Source organism: Eptesicus fuscus, chromosome 2, assembly GCF_027574615.1.
Source record: "Eptesicus fuscus isolate TK198812 chromosome 2, DD_ASM_mEF_20220401, whole genome shotgun sequence".
NCBI lineage: Eukaryota > Metazoa > Chordata > Mammalia > Chiroptera > Vespertilionidae > Eptesicus > Eptesicus fuscus.
In genome coordinates this window covers 37,610,798-37,625,680 of record NC_072474.1, presented here as the reverse complement: position 1 = coordinate 37,625,680, position 14,883 = coordinate 37,610,798, and the positions used below count along the sequence as shown (strand labels likewise).

The window sequence follows — 14,883 nt, the reverse complement described above, 5'->3', positions numbered from 1 at the left end:
GAAAAGGCAGAAGCGACAAATGGTGGGAAATAGCAGACACCTGAAGGTGCCCTAATGGCAGTGTGGGTGACCGAGGCCAGGAGACTTTCACTGCCACCAGCGTAGCAGCCCCGTCTGCTCTCCTGCAAGGACGGAGGGAACTTCCTTTCCTGGCCCACAGTTTCGCTGACTTTTCTCTTACAAGTAGAAGTGGCCTCCATGTCCGGTAAATCTGATGCCAAAGATGAGCCAAGATGATCATAGGAGATAGATATTCATGCCCAATAGAAACACGCCTTATACTTTCTTGGATTATTGAATATGAAATCTGGAGGATGCCTGCAGGATCGACTCCAGCAATTTTGTGATTTTACAGATGAGATGCGAAAGCTAAGAAAGTTGAAGCAACTTGCGTGAGCTGCACAGCTGGACTGCTGCACAGCTGGGGGGGAACCACCCCTGAGCAATGCTTCTTGTCACCCAATCTGGAGCAAGGCTCTCTAGGAATTGGTGGTGGCCTCCAGCGGCATCCGTCTCCTCTCTTTCCCACAGAGCATGCTGATCACAGACATTTAGAGAGTCGTTTAGAGATGGGACTGGAGGCTGGTTTTAATTTGGGTGCTTCTCTGGCAGAACACACACAGACAACGGCCTTTTTGCTGCTCCTCTTGTGTAAAACATCTTGTTAACTGCTTAAGGCTACTGAAGGTTGTGCCCTTCCTTTCCTTGGCAAAATGCAGTTTTCAGATAACATTTAGTCATCACATCTTTTTTAAAAATTTAAATCTTTATTGTTAAAGTATTACATATGTCTCCTTTTTCCCCCATTGACCTCTCCCCGGCTACTCCCAACCCCAGCACATGCCCTCACACGCCTACTGTCTGTGTCCATTGGTTATGCTCATATGCATGCATACAAGTCCTTTGGTTGTTGACGTATGCCATCATTAGTCCCTTACCTGATTTTGGAATTATTATTATTGTTATTATTTTTTATATTCTGGTTTTACAATTTGTCTTTTAAAAGTGCAAAAAGTTCTGATAACTATTGACAACTTCAGATTTTACTTAAGATATCTGGTGATTATTGCCAATTTTCAACATCACACTTTTACCTACTTATACAATCTTTAGATTGGTGGAACAAGGGAGGAATGACTAGGTAGGATAATAATTAGTTTAAGAATTCTGATTGAATTCTTGAATTGATTGGTTTGATAGTAGTTTTCTTAATTGATCATTTGTTCATTCCTACATGGATCTATATTTTTAAAAAACAGCTTTATTAAGTTATTAATATATAAAACTGGACTTTTATGGCATTATCTATTTATTTTTATTTTATTTTAATCTTTATTGTTGAGAGTATTACATATGTCTCCCTATATTTTCCCCTCATTGCCCTCCTCCATCTGGCTTCCATCCTACCCCAGACCTTCACTACATTATTGTCTGTGTCCATGGGCAATACATATCCTATCTAATAAAAGGGTAATATGCAAATTAACCATCACTTCATCATAAAGAAGGCGGCACCCATAGCCACAAGATGGCGGTGCCCAGTCCTCTCAGCCCTGCTGGAGTCCCTCAGTCCCAGAGGGGGAGGGTGGGAGCGGGGAGGGCGGGTGGCCGCTGAGAGCGGGCAGCTTGAGTGGCCTGGCAGAATGCTTGCTTCATCACCGGGGCAATGAGGCAAGCGTTCCGCACCCGGCCGCAGATGGGCCTCTGGGCCATGGAGAGCCTCTGGGTAGCGGGCGTGGAGCAGCCAGGCCCTGCAGAGAGCTACTGGCACACGGATTCGTGTGCAGGGCTACTAGTATGCATATAGTTTCTTTGGCTAATCTCTTCCTGCACTCTCTTCCCTTCCCTCTGAGATTTGTTAGTCTGTTTCATGCTCCCATGCCTCTGGATCTATTTTGTTCCTCAAAAACCTGGACATTGTAATATGTACAATTTTATGTGTTTGCAGATATGCATACACCCATGAGACCATCACCACAATCAAAATCATAAACATAGCCATTACCTCCCAAAGTTTCCTCCTGCCCCTCCTTTGCTTTGCTTGGTGGTAAGAGCACTTAGCATGAGATCCAATCTCTTAACACATTTTAAGTACACAATACAATATTGTTAACAATAGATACCATGCTGAACAGCAGATCCCTAGAACTTACTTATCTTGCATAACTGAAACTTCATACCCATTAAACAACAACTCCCCATTTCCTGCCTCCCCAACCCCTGGTCACCACCATTTTACTCTCCATTTTTATGAGTTTGACTATTTTAGATATCTCATATAAGTGGAATCATGCACTACTTGTCTTTCTGTGACTGGCTTATTTCACTAAGCAGCATGTCCTCCAGGTTCATCCATGTTGTCACAAATGACAGGATTTCTTTATTTTCTAAGGCTAAATAATATTTCACTGTATGTATATACATATTTTCTTTATCTGTTCATCAATCAGGGACATTTAGGTGATGTCCATATCTTCTTGTCTATTTTGAATAAAGCTGCAATAAATATTTTAACCTCTTCCAAAAAATCGACGAAGAAGGAACACTTTCTAATAAATTTTATAAGGCCAATATTACCCTGATAACAAAGACACTACAAGAAAAGAAAACTAGAGTCCAATTTCCCTGGTAAAGATAGATGCAAAAATCCTCAATAAAATATTAAAAAACTGAATTCAACAGTACATTAAAAGGATCACACACCATGATCAAGTGGGATTTATTCACTTTTGAACCAAGGATGGTTCAAAACCCACAAATCAATTAATATGACATACATATGGTCAACACATACATGAAATGATGCTCCACATCACTAACCATCAGAGAAATGCAAATCCATATCATGATGCAATATCATCTCACACCTGTTAGAATGGCTGTTATAAAAAATACAAAACATAACAAGTGTTGGGGAGGATGTGGAGGAAAGGAAAACCTTGTGCACTGTTGGTGGGAATGTAAATTGGTAAAACCACTATGGAAAACAGTATAAAGATTACTAAAAAATTAATAATAGAACTACCATATGATCCAGCAATTCCACTTCTGGGTATGTATCTAAAGAAAATAAAATCAGTACCTTGAAGCAATATATGCACTCCTGTGTTCATTGCAACATTATTTACAGATATTTTTAATTTATTTTTTAAAAATATTTTTATTGCTTTCAGAGAGAGGAAGGGAGAGGGAAGGAAACATCAATGATGAGAGAGAATCATCAATCGATTGCCTCCCACATGCCCCACAGTGGGGATCAAGCACACAACCCCACCATGTGCCTTGACCAGGAATCAAAACCCGACCTCCTAGTTCATGGGTTGAGGCTCAACCACTGAGCAACACTTTGGGCCACAGATATTTTTAAAGAGCTTACTGTCTATAAGTCCCTGTCAGGTACTTCAGAGAAGAGAAAGAGAAATAAACTTACTGCTGCTATCTTTGAGGGACCTGTAGTCTTGTAGAAGAGACAGTAACTCTTCTAGGTGTAGTAATAAACAGGAAGAGGTCATGCAGAAAAGAACAGACAAGTGCTGAGGAAGTTCTAGGAGAGGTTATATCTACTAGACATATTTTAAAAAGGACTCTTTGAGGAGGTGAATAGGCATGAATGGGGAAGTTATTTTTGAAGTTGTGGAATAGATCCAACCAAATGAAAGAAAGCAATCAAGTCTTAGAGACAAGAACAAATAGGACTTGTATGGGAATAATGAGCAATTTAGTTTGGATGGAGCAAGTGTTCTTCAAGTGGACTGAGGTGGAAACCAGAATATGATCCCAAGTAGTCTGGACTTGGTCAAGGCAACAGCAGAGAGCTGCAGACACTGAACATGGGAAGACCCTACAGGCTTGTCCAGCCTGACCTTCTCCTGATGCGTACATTCTTTCTCAAGCCACAGTCCCTTTAGGGGGCAGGGACTCTGACACACCAAACAAGCCCAGGTCTGCTTGTCAGCAGCAAAAGAACAGCTACAACAACTGCTCCCGATACAAGCACATTTGAAGGGCACTGTGTGCTTACCTACTTTATCAAGAGGTGTATGGGTTACTCATAGTTGAACTGCAATGCATACAGCTTTCCAAATCCAGCTGTTGAAAATTATAAGCCAAAATATGGTTGATGAAAATATGCATTGCTATACAGTGTAGGCCCTGTAGGGTTAACAAATGGCATATAACAAAGATAACTAAAAATGTTATAACTAAATTAACAGAACTTTATACTTCACAGAATGAAAAGTGGTAACTTAAAACCATGCCTAACTCAGAATAACATTAAAGATACATTTCTAGGAAGTGTTCCTCTCACACACTGTGGGATCCCACTTATCTGCTTATCTGTGTGTGCACATGTCTACAGGAGCTTTGTACTAGCCAGGGTTTATCAAGCTTTATGAACTGAATAACAGCAATTTTTAGTAAATTTTATGACTTATATGGTGATTTATGTGTAAAGAATCTTTAGATGTAAATTCAGAAAAAAAAATCTATGGAATCAATTGCTTATAAGAACCAAAGAAAAGAACCACATTTCTTAATAGCTGAACACCCTCCTGCGAAATTATCCCAAAGGAGTGGTTTTTCTGCCTCCAAAGAACATGCGCTTGCTGTTCCACAGAAGATTTCACTCCACAGCCAGGGTTTTCTTCCTTCTCCAGAAGGTTTTCTTGTATTATTATAATCTACCTCTTTGTAAAATCTACCCACTCTCCCCCTTCTGACACCCACAGGGCTAGGAGAACTCTTATTTCTTATGTCCTCAACTATCAGATGAAAACTAATTGTAATTATTCTATTTGTCACTTTTCTGGGGGATAGGATGAAACTAAGATTTCACATTTTCTTGATAAACTTTATGTTGCTTAATTGTTTACATTATTGCAGCCTGGTGATGTGTTTTTTGTACTTCAATTCTAACACTCACTACATTCCCCATGCTCTCCAGAGTTGTGTGCCTTCATTAGTTTATGATCTATATCCACATCTGAAAACATTGAAAAAGAGAGACTCCAGGACAGCACCATTAAAGATCACCTTCCTGTGAAGGGTGGTCTCTGCGAAGGGTCTTTGAATAAAGCAATAGTATTTGGTATGGTCATTTAGATGATTACAAATCAAATTTATTTATAACACAATTCAGTGCCCTCAAATAAACAATTCAGTCTAAGAGTTCAGCAAAAGTATTGGGCATCTGCTGTGCACCAACAATGAGACTCCTGAAATGAATAAGATATTGCATGTACACTCGATATGCTTCTTTTGAAGTGAATCAAACAGATCATTTCAAAACATGTTGAGGGCAATGGTAGAATAATTGGGGGTGGGAACTTTAGAGGATGGAGAAGTATAATAATTAGATTTCTGTTTTAAATAATCATTTTGCTACCAGAGTTGGCAATGTCTTGGTAGGAAATAAAGATGTGGATTAAGATAGTGCTACGGGATAGAAAGGAGATATATTCAGGAAATGTAAATGTATAGGACCTGTTGATTTGAAACTTGGGCTCAGAAGAGAGAGAGGGTTCAGACTGGACAATTTGGATGGATCATGATGGTATTCACCAGGATGAAAACTGCAAAAACAGACACCAATTTTTGGAGTAGGGGAGATGTAAGTACAATTTTGGAGCTGTGATGTGCCTGTGGGGCATCAGGTAGAGCTGTCCAGTGGGTAGATGGGTAACTCATGGGAGTTGGGAGGCCTGGATGACGTGAGGATGTCGAATCCTGGTGTTGAGTTCTACTAGTACCTGCTATTCTGTCAACATCGTGTTTACACTTAAGAGTTATAGTCTCAAGCTCACTCTCTCACAGTCTGTGTATCTCTCATTGTATCAGTATTTTCTCCAAATATCATCTCCATTGATGTTTTGCATCACTGTGCAAATTCCAGGGGAACACAGCGGGTAAACCTGGCTCCTGGGAGGAGGTGACAGTCTGGGGTGGGCAGACATAGATGCTAGCTGATCAGAAGTTGCAACCAAGGGTGTGTTCTGGGGTGGGGGTATATAGACACACAGCCCAGAGGAGGGGTGGCCATTGTTGGTCAGGGAGGCCTGTGGAGACTAAGTGACAAATAGCCTCTTCTGGGGATGGAGATGGAGGGGGAGAGGTGGAAGGCACATGAACCTGAGGGATGCGTTGAGAAAGAAGAGGAGGCAGGCCAGAAGGTGTGGCTGGAGAAATATGACAGAACGTGGTGGGCTGTGTCCATCAGGACAAAACATGCCACTAAGACACAGCTCACTCACACGTCCCAGGCACCTGGGAGAATGTCTAGTACTCGGCAGGCATCAGGAACATTTCGTGGACTTTTTTTGCCATAAAGATCTGGTGTGGAGATGTTTCCCTCAGGTCCAGGTGGGTGGGTGGAGGTAACACCTTCAAGGAGATAAAGGATGTCAATTCACAAATGTGGATTCAATGTTTGTGCCCCAGCCTGATGAGCTGGGAAGCCAGGGAGGGACAGCTTCAGAAAGACAACGATTATCGGTTGCATCGAATGTCACAGAGGTTCTAACACAGCGAGGATGAGACATGCCCACAGGCCTGGGCCATATGGAGGGCACCGGTTGGCCTGGAAGGAGAGGCACTGCACATCACTGCACAGTTTATGGCACGTTTGTTACTGCCCGTGCCCCTCCATGACAACAAGCAGGGCCCCATTTGCTCACTGTGACATCACAATTAGGTGCTGTTCCTATTATACGCTCGGTCAGTATTTATGGGGTAAATGAATGGATATGTGTATTTTAAAGAACAGTTAGAAGGAATCACTCCTCCAATAGGAGACTGGGGTGAATGTGACCAAGATCTCGGATGCACCTGGATCAGGGGTCCCTCTCCTAGTTGGCCGAGGCTGTCCCTGCTTTTGCTCTCTAGGGGCTCGTGGGTTTAGAATAAAGCGTGGAGACAACGAAAACGTCCGAAGGCTGGTACTACAAGTTTTTTCTGAGCAATTTTCTTCCTTGGGATTTATTGACTAATTTTCTTACATAGTTAAGGTAACGTGATGGAAGGCAGGACACCTTTGTTCCAATCTTCTGCTTTTTGTCCCTAAACTACAAACTGATGATCACTAAGCCTCAGTTGCCTTACCTGTGAAAGGGGAGGATAATATTTACCTGCCTCACTGACAGGATCAGGCTGTGAATCTGGGCTACACTCAACAGATGGGCAGTCTTTCAAAGTCCTTGAGAACTGCCTGCAGCCTGAGCAATTGTGAAAAGGAGGCGGACACAGGTTTAAATAGACATGAATGGGTGTGGCGCCTTATATTTTTCATTTGGTATGTTCCTATTTTTTAAGTTCTGGTTGTATGAGAGAGACTTCCCTATGGGAATGTGAGATTGTTTTTGCTTGGTGGATATGTTGCATACATTTGGAAATGAAGTTGGAAGAGACAGAGCTGACCAATGAAGAAAAAATATGTGTAAGTCAATTAACCTTTTGTGTTTGGGCTTTATCTCCAGATATAAAGGCCACTGGAATGAGTCTCAGAAATGCCTCAGCAGGTGGCCAAGGAGATAATTGCATGGATTTTCTGGGCAAAAGAAAATGGTATCTATGCACTCTGAAACACAGATTTTTGTTTCTCTCCAAATCTGGGTGAAAAATCATTTGTCTTAGAGGCAGTTGAACAGGACAGTGAAAATACTTTACATTTCAACAAAAGAAATGCATTTTGAAAGTGAGAAATTGGAACTACAGGATTAAAGAGAAAACTCTGCAAGAGTTAAGCACCCTTTGGAAGAGAGAGAGGTAAAGAGAGAAGAGAGAGGAGGGAAAGAGAGAGACAGGGAGGGAGAGAGAGAGAGAGAGGGATAAAGAGAGAGAGAGAGAGAGAGAGAGAGAGAGAGAGAGAGAGAGAGAGAGACTGAGAGAGAGAGACTTGGATGGAGTGAGGCAAAGGTCAATCAATGGTCAGCAGAAGAGAGACCAGGGAAGTGAGGGCCGAGGGAGAGGATGGCCTAGTGGAAGCAGGTGGGGGCCCCAGGAGGGGTTTTGAGAGGAAGCCCCAGGCTGTCCCCTCGCTGGGCTGCACTCACTCAGAGGAGGGAGCCTCAGGCCCTGTCCAGCCACCGGATGGGAGGTCTGCACGCCTGGGCCCTGGGCAGTCCTGAGTATCCCCCCTTGTGAAGGCCTCATACAACTTCCAGCTCTCACCTTTGGGGTGAAGTCCTGGGAGGAGACCTGGAGCTATCTGACTGCAGCTCCGAGACCCAGGTCCCCAGAACAAGCCTGGAGAGTGGTTATTGCTCCTGCTTCCATGGAAACGCACAAGATTGGGGGAGACCAGGTAAGGGCTTTAAAGAGAGCCTTCTTTATATAACTTCCTGTACCTTATCCTCTTCCATCTGCTAGCCGTTCCCATGGCAACCAGATCAGAAAGGCCATCAGCAGCCAGAACTCTTATTTGCACAGTGGATTCTGCCAAGTGTGAGAGAGTACCTGGCTCATCCAGGGAGCTAGCAGGCAGGCCTCTGATGCTGGGCCGATGGAAAACACTGGAAGGTTCCTGGACACCATGGCCCTTTCTTGTGTAAATGAAACTTTAAATACTGCCTCCAGTTGGGGGTCCATGGGTGTGCTGACCATATCAAATTCACCAGCTGCGGACAACTTGTAGCCCACGGTAATTTTTTTTCTTAACAATCAGAGCTAAAAGTACTGGGCTGCCTATGGGTTGAAGGGTAGTAATCTTGGGGCAAATCATAGTAATTCTCCCCAGAAGGCATCCCTAGCACAGGGGTCAATAGCCTACGGCACCTTTGTTGCCACCAGAGAAGTCACTGCTTGTCAGGGCCGCCCTGCCTCTTTCATTCACCAGTTGCATAAACTTGAGAAGTCAGACTCCTCTAAATCCTGGTTTTCTCGTCTCACCAACGGGACTTATAATTCTCCTTTACTGGGCAGGGCTGCTGTGCTGATGATGTGACAATGTCCCTGAAAACAAAAGGCTGCATGTGACGACGTGGATTATCATCTTTCCAATAAACGTGTGGGCCAGAATAACTGTGACCCTGAGAATCTCTTCTTGGATGAGAAGTATGATGTTTGATTTTTAACCTTTTGCACTCGGATGTCGAGTGTGACTCGACACGGTTAGCATTGGTAGTAGCTCGAGAAAAAAGCAAACGAGTGCAAAGGGTTAAGGAAGTTCCACTTTACTATAATTATCCTTGGACCTAAATATAAACTAGACCCTTAGATTAATTTTATGCTAGATCTAATCTAAGTTGGGATTTATATGGGCCAAGATGTCTTTGCAAATCTGGAGGCAGGTATGAGCCTTCTCCCCAGAAGGTCTCCCCAGGTGCATATGCACTTTCATTCCTGGGAGGGCTCACCTCTCTGAAGCCCACCTGAGGAAGGTCCATCCATTCGAGGATTTTCCAGTGGCCCATGGGAAACATCATTATGCCCAGGTAACCTATGACATCACGTGTCTGTGTTCCGTTTTCTGTCTGTTAAGGAAGAATCTCAGTGCAACAAACTTGCAGGAAATCTTTCCTGAGCTATGAGGAAAGTTCTGGGGTTGCAAAGATCAGTAAGATACCAATGCCACCCAAACAGGTCTACACTCCAGTCATGTATCAACTCTTCTGACCTCTCCTAACCCTAAAATACTATGCAAAGCTCTGTCTCATGGGTAACATTTAATTTTAACATTATTATTTTCACGTTCTCAGTAAATCTCTGAGCTACACAGACAATGCAGTTGATGCCCAGGAAGCACCACCATACACTTCAGCTTGAGATGCTGCTGCAGTCCTCATGCTGACTCCCCTTCCCCGGGGCATAAGGGCTTCTGTGACCCAATGGAAGCGAAGGCACGAGAATCTCTCCTTTGCCTGTTCCTTGCTTTCTTAATGTCCCTGTTGAAGTGGCTTAGTACCCTTAGTATCATTTCTACCTGTTAAGTGTGCCAGATGGAAATGTCATATCACTGTACATCGACACAATGTGAAAGATTCCATCTTCACGATATGACGATGAGCATTGCCACCAGCTGAGAGTCCTGACTCCACAGTGTTGGCTGTGAGTCATGTGGGCACAGAGGAGCAGCAGGACTACAAATAAATGGATCCCATCCTGAGGGAGCCAACAACCAGTGGAACTGTCCCCAGGGGACAGGCAGGGGGGTCTAGGTTAGTAAGAATCTTGCTGCCTGGTTGTTCACATCTCAGCATCTCAGTATCTCAGGTACAGGATAATCTCTCTTTCTCCGAGTAGACCAGAACTCCAGTTAGTAGCTGCAGGTATAGAGCCCAGTTCTTACTGCAAGAGGTAGACCAGAGGCTGGAACCCCAAATCAGAGGGGTTGGGTTCAGGGCAAGGATCTAGAATGCAAACCAGAATCCAAGCAAGCTACCTGCCCTGTGAATAGAGGTGGAATTGAAAAGCAATCCAGATGTGTGAGACGTGTGCTGAAATCTCTGCCGTGGCAGATTGCCCATGACACATGGGGTAAAATAATTAGGGGCAACTGAGCCTAGCAGAGAAACCCTCCCCGGGGGACATGGAGCTCCTCACACACAGCCAGGCTTGGAGTGTGCTGGCCTAGGGCCCCGGCAACCCAAAGACTCGGAGACAAAGAGCTGGGAGCAGGCAGGGTAGGTGGGATCTCGGCCTAGACTCGACAAAAGTCCTGTTCCTGAGACGGAATGCAGCACAGAGTGCTAGAATGCCTACAGAATCCGGGATCCACATCTGCCTCCATCTCTCATCGCTTGAGACTGGACGAATGACCACCACCTTTGCCTGGTCTGTAGGTGAGGAGGACAACCCCCCTCTCCCTGAAAGGATGGTGTAGGGATTGAAATGGAAGATTAATGTGCAAGGATTTTGCATCTAGTGCATTTAACTATTTTTAGGAACTATACTTAACTCTAGGAAAACTCTTGTTAGTAGACAAAGTGTATATTCACTATTCCCCTACCTGTCTCTTACATCAGTATTCTTACACCCAGGTTTTCTCTGCTATCACTCAGAGGCAATAGCCTACAGACCTGCCATGGCCTGTCTTTTGAGGACACAGCACTGTGACCCAAAATTCGGAAATTGTCTGCACGCCCACCTGCTGGGCCATGGCTTTCGCAAGTGGTCAGAGACAGGTGTATGGTTTGGGGAAGTTGATTCTATTTCCTGGGCCCTGGTTTGGACAGCTGGGAATGGAGTTGAAACAAGTACCTTTCTAATATTAGAATCCTAGCTATGACCCAAGAGCGCATATCCCTCTTTGCAAGTATTTACAGAAAACAAAACAAAACACCACACCCACACCTTAGTTCTCTAGTGAGCAAATATTTTCACCAGAATTTTGCTTGAGAAGAAACAAAGATCTATCTGGAAAAGTCAGCTATCTCTTTGTCCTTTCCATCCTAAGATGCTGTTTTCCTGATCTCTCAATGGCGTTCTTTACATGATAACACCGGGAGAGTCAGCATGACTGTCACATGACAATGACAACAACAACAACAACAACAACAACAACAACAACAACAACAAACCTGCCTTTTTCCATCTCCAAAGTGGAGACACTCGTGAAAAAAGCAGAGTAAACCACAGGAACAAGAAAAACACACCTGGAATTGGCTGAGTGTGTATTATTTCTGACTTGGTGACGCTTGGTAACATTTTGGCGGTCGTTTGTGTCCCGGACTTGGGTGCGGCCTCTGTTGTCACCCTCCCTCGAGAGACTTCAGCAGCCATGTGTGTAAGGCGGTAACAAATACACAGCGACCGCACCATGATGTCCTTTAATCAAGTTAGAGCTGAGCTTTTACAACCGCCTCGACTCTCCCACATTTACAGATTGGCGGTGTTGGAATTACCCCAGTCTTGGCTACGGCACGGAAGTAACTTAGATGAAAACATCCCTTCTTATTCCACGGGTGCCGGGGGATTTCTTTTCCTGAATGAAAGAGCCAGCTTTCATTTATTAACGACACAGATACACATCAGAGCCACGCTTGGATCTGTCTCTCCCCATTTATTCTGCCTTCCCAGTCCTACACCCTACATTTCTTGTTTAACAAATTGTTCTCGAGGTGACGTATTCACAATGAGCCCATAAGTGTGGCTGAAACACCATTTCCTGCTAGCTCCAGTCAAAATGCATTAATCCTCTGGATATTTCCCCAGGACAACATTATCTCTCATGTGCAGACTTTATTGCTCTCATTCGGCTGCAAAGGAAACAAATCCCTGAAAATTGGTTTGAAAAGTGACACACAAAAAAGTCAGGGCTAAAATTCCTGGTGTGCACAATTTTCCTTAACACTCCTGTTTTCATGCTGCACCATTCCTTCAACACTCACATGGGAGGGAAATTAAGAATAAGGGGAGTCACCCCACAGCCTCCGTGGAGCAGCTGCGTTGATGCCTCCACGGAGCAGCCAGAACGAGGGCTGCCAGCAGAGGTGCCGTGTCTGCACCGTCCGCCATCCCGCACTGGGTTCTGCTCTGTCCACTTACAGTTCCAGGAAGACCCAGCACTGGGCTCCACGGGTAGGAAGCAATTTTTAAATAGACTTGGGCGTCTAAACAGTTTGTTCTCCTGACTGTTCATTTGTGGGGACTTAGGTGAGCACGTTCTGTATAGTTCAAAACATAAAAACCTGCCTTTATATGTAAGGTATGCATACGTGCATGTATGCTTTATGTATGTATATATGTTTGCATGTGTATATAGGCACACATGGAGGTCCATAGGTATGAATATATGTATGTAGGAAAGTATGTATGTATGTATGTATGTATGTATATACATATGTATGCAGGCATGCATGCACACACCTATGCAGGTATGTACATAAGTATGCAGGGTCATATAAGTAACAGGTAGGTATATAAGTATGTGTATATGTATGCATGTGCGTAGGTAAGTATGTAAGTCTGTAGGTATGTACGTAGGTGTGTAGTAGATATGCACCCACACGTGTAGGTACAGATGTAGGTGCTTATCAATGACACTAACTGTCCAGTCTCTGGTGCTGCCTGCCTTGCAGGGAGAACAGGAGGACACCTGGCCCTCTGGCCTGCTGGGTGCAACCCTAAGTTGCTGTTGCAGAGCTGTCACCTCATCACGACAGGAATGTAACAGGCTCCGTCTCCCAGTGAAGGCTGGGCTTCCGCACAGCTGTTCAATGTGAGAATTAGGTGGCAACGAATCTCCTTTGTTCATGCAACCACCTCGTCCTCCTGAGTGCACTGGAACCATAAACACCTCAGGGCTGGAGCCTCTCAAACCCACACTTCCAATGCGATGTGAACGGATGTACTAGTGACGGTGGCCTTGGCGTGGAGCCCGCAAGTTTTACCTGATGAAAAATACGACTTTCCCTCCCTCTTCTGGCTGCATCATCAGGTTTCGGCAGTTGGATGTTTGAGAAGGGCTAGCAGGGAATTAGAATCTATTTCAGCTGATGAAAGCTCAGAGGTGCTGTATTTCTCTGGCACCTCCAAGGCCTTATTTAAGGGAGAGAAGGCACAATTCCTGGAGGTGCCGCATCTGCTCATCAATCACCTCGAACTTTGTCACCGGGCACAGATCTCACACTGGAATAAGAGAAACACCAATGCGTGTGTGTGCATATGTGTGAATGTGTATTAAGCACCAGCATGCATCTAACTGAAGCTTTCTAGCCAACAACTGTGACAGATCTTATCTCTTCTCTGGGAGATGATAAGGAGAATTCCTGAATATTGCAATGCTTTCCTTAAATTGCAATGCATCAATATTCCACATAGGTAACTCTAGATGGACAACTGAGTAAATCACCTGGTAAATTGTACAATATAGACAGAGAGTCTGAAAACTTTAGGTCAAGGGATTGAACACACACACATCTGTAGGGACTGGCTAGTGCCCACAGGGAGTACCGAGCTGGGTCTATAGGACATATTTGCTTTGATTGCATATTAAGCAATTTAAACTGTGTTTCTATAATGATATTCAACTGTATTTTTCTTGGTCTATGTTTTGTTTTCTTATTTTGAGAGAGATGGAAGCATACAAAAATCATTATCTAAAGAAAAAGCAACAGTGCAAAAGTAACGATGGAAAACACTTAACATTGGGCCTCAGAGCTGGGGTCACAGGGATAGGTGAGGGCGCGCGGAGAACGTCTATTACCACATGGGAATGTGAGGCCGGAACTGCTGGGTATTTCAAGAGGAACCAGAAATCTAGATGAATGTGTGAGATTCTCAATTTTTAAATGCCAAAATAGTTAATACTGTTGTAATACATATACATACATATATATGTGTGTGTGTGTGTGTGTGTGTGTGTGTGTGTGTGTATTGGTTTTGACTGGAAGAGGAAAAAGGAGAGAACACATAAAACTTTTTTTTTTTCTCAGACCTTGCTAACTGGAATTTCTGTGGCTCCCTAACCTTGCTGTGTAGCAGAATGCCCTGGGGGATCTGTAGACACAGAGTCAAGGCCTGGCAGCCAGAGATTCTAGCTGAGGGGTGGTGGCCCCTGGCAGTGAGGGTGCTCTGGATTTTAGCCCCACTTTCTTGGCCAGGGCCTGGGTAGCAAATGAGGGCAAAGGGTTGATTCTGATGCAAAGGGAGAGGTGAGGAAGACTGTAACATTTAAATAGCTTCAGCTCTGATTGCAAGTGATTTGGTCAAGCAAAAAACAAAAAGCCCCCACCCCAACTAAAATAAACATACTCACACATATACCACTTAAAAACCATAACATTGTTTAGTGAGCTACACTTTCGCTGGTGCAAGCACACAGGGAAGAGCCCAGCTCAGGCGCGTAATGAGGGGACACCAGAGGTAGTGGCTTGGCCGTGACCTGCTCTGACCTCCTCCAGGCTCTGACAGAGACTATAAATTCACAAGGGCTGGCCACAGAACTCC

At 44.2% G+C, this 14,883-nt stretch overlaps 1 long non-coding RNA gene across 1 annotated transcript; it reads left to right on the top strand.

Annotated features, from left to right (window-relative positions):
- The first annotated feature begins 6,773 nt into the window (after positions 1-6,773).
- LOC114234678 (uncharacterized) lies at positions 6,774-9,017 on the top strand. Its single transcript, XR_003620867.2, has 3 exons — positions 6,774-7,432; positions 8,160-8,299; positions 8,917-9,017. It is a non-coding gene; the product is annotated as an uncharacterized LOC114234678 (long non-coding RNA).
- Positions 9,018-14,883: the final 5,866 nt, after the last annotated feature.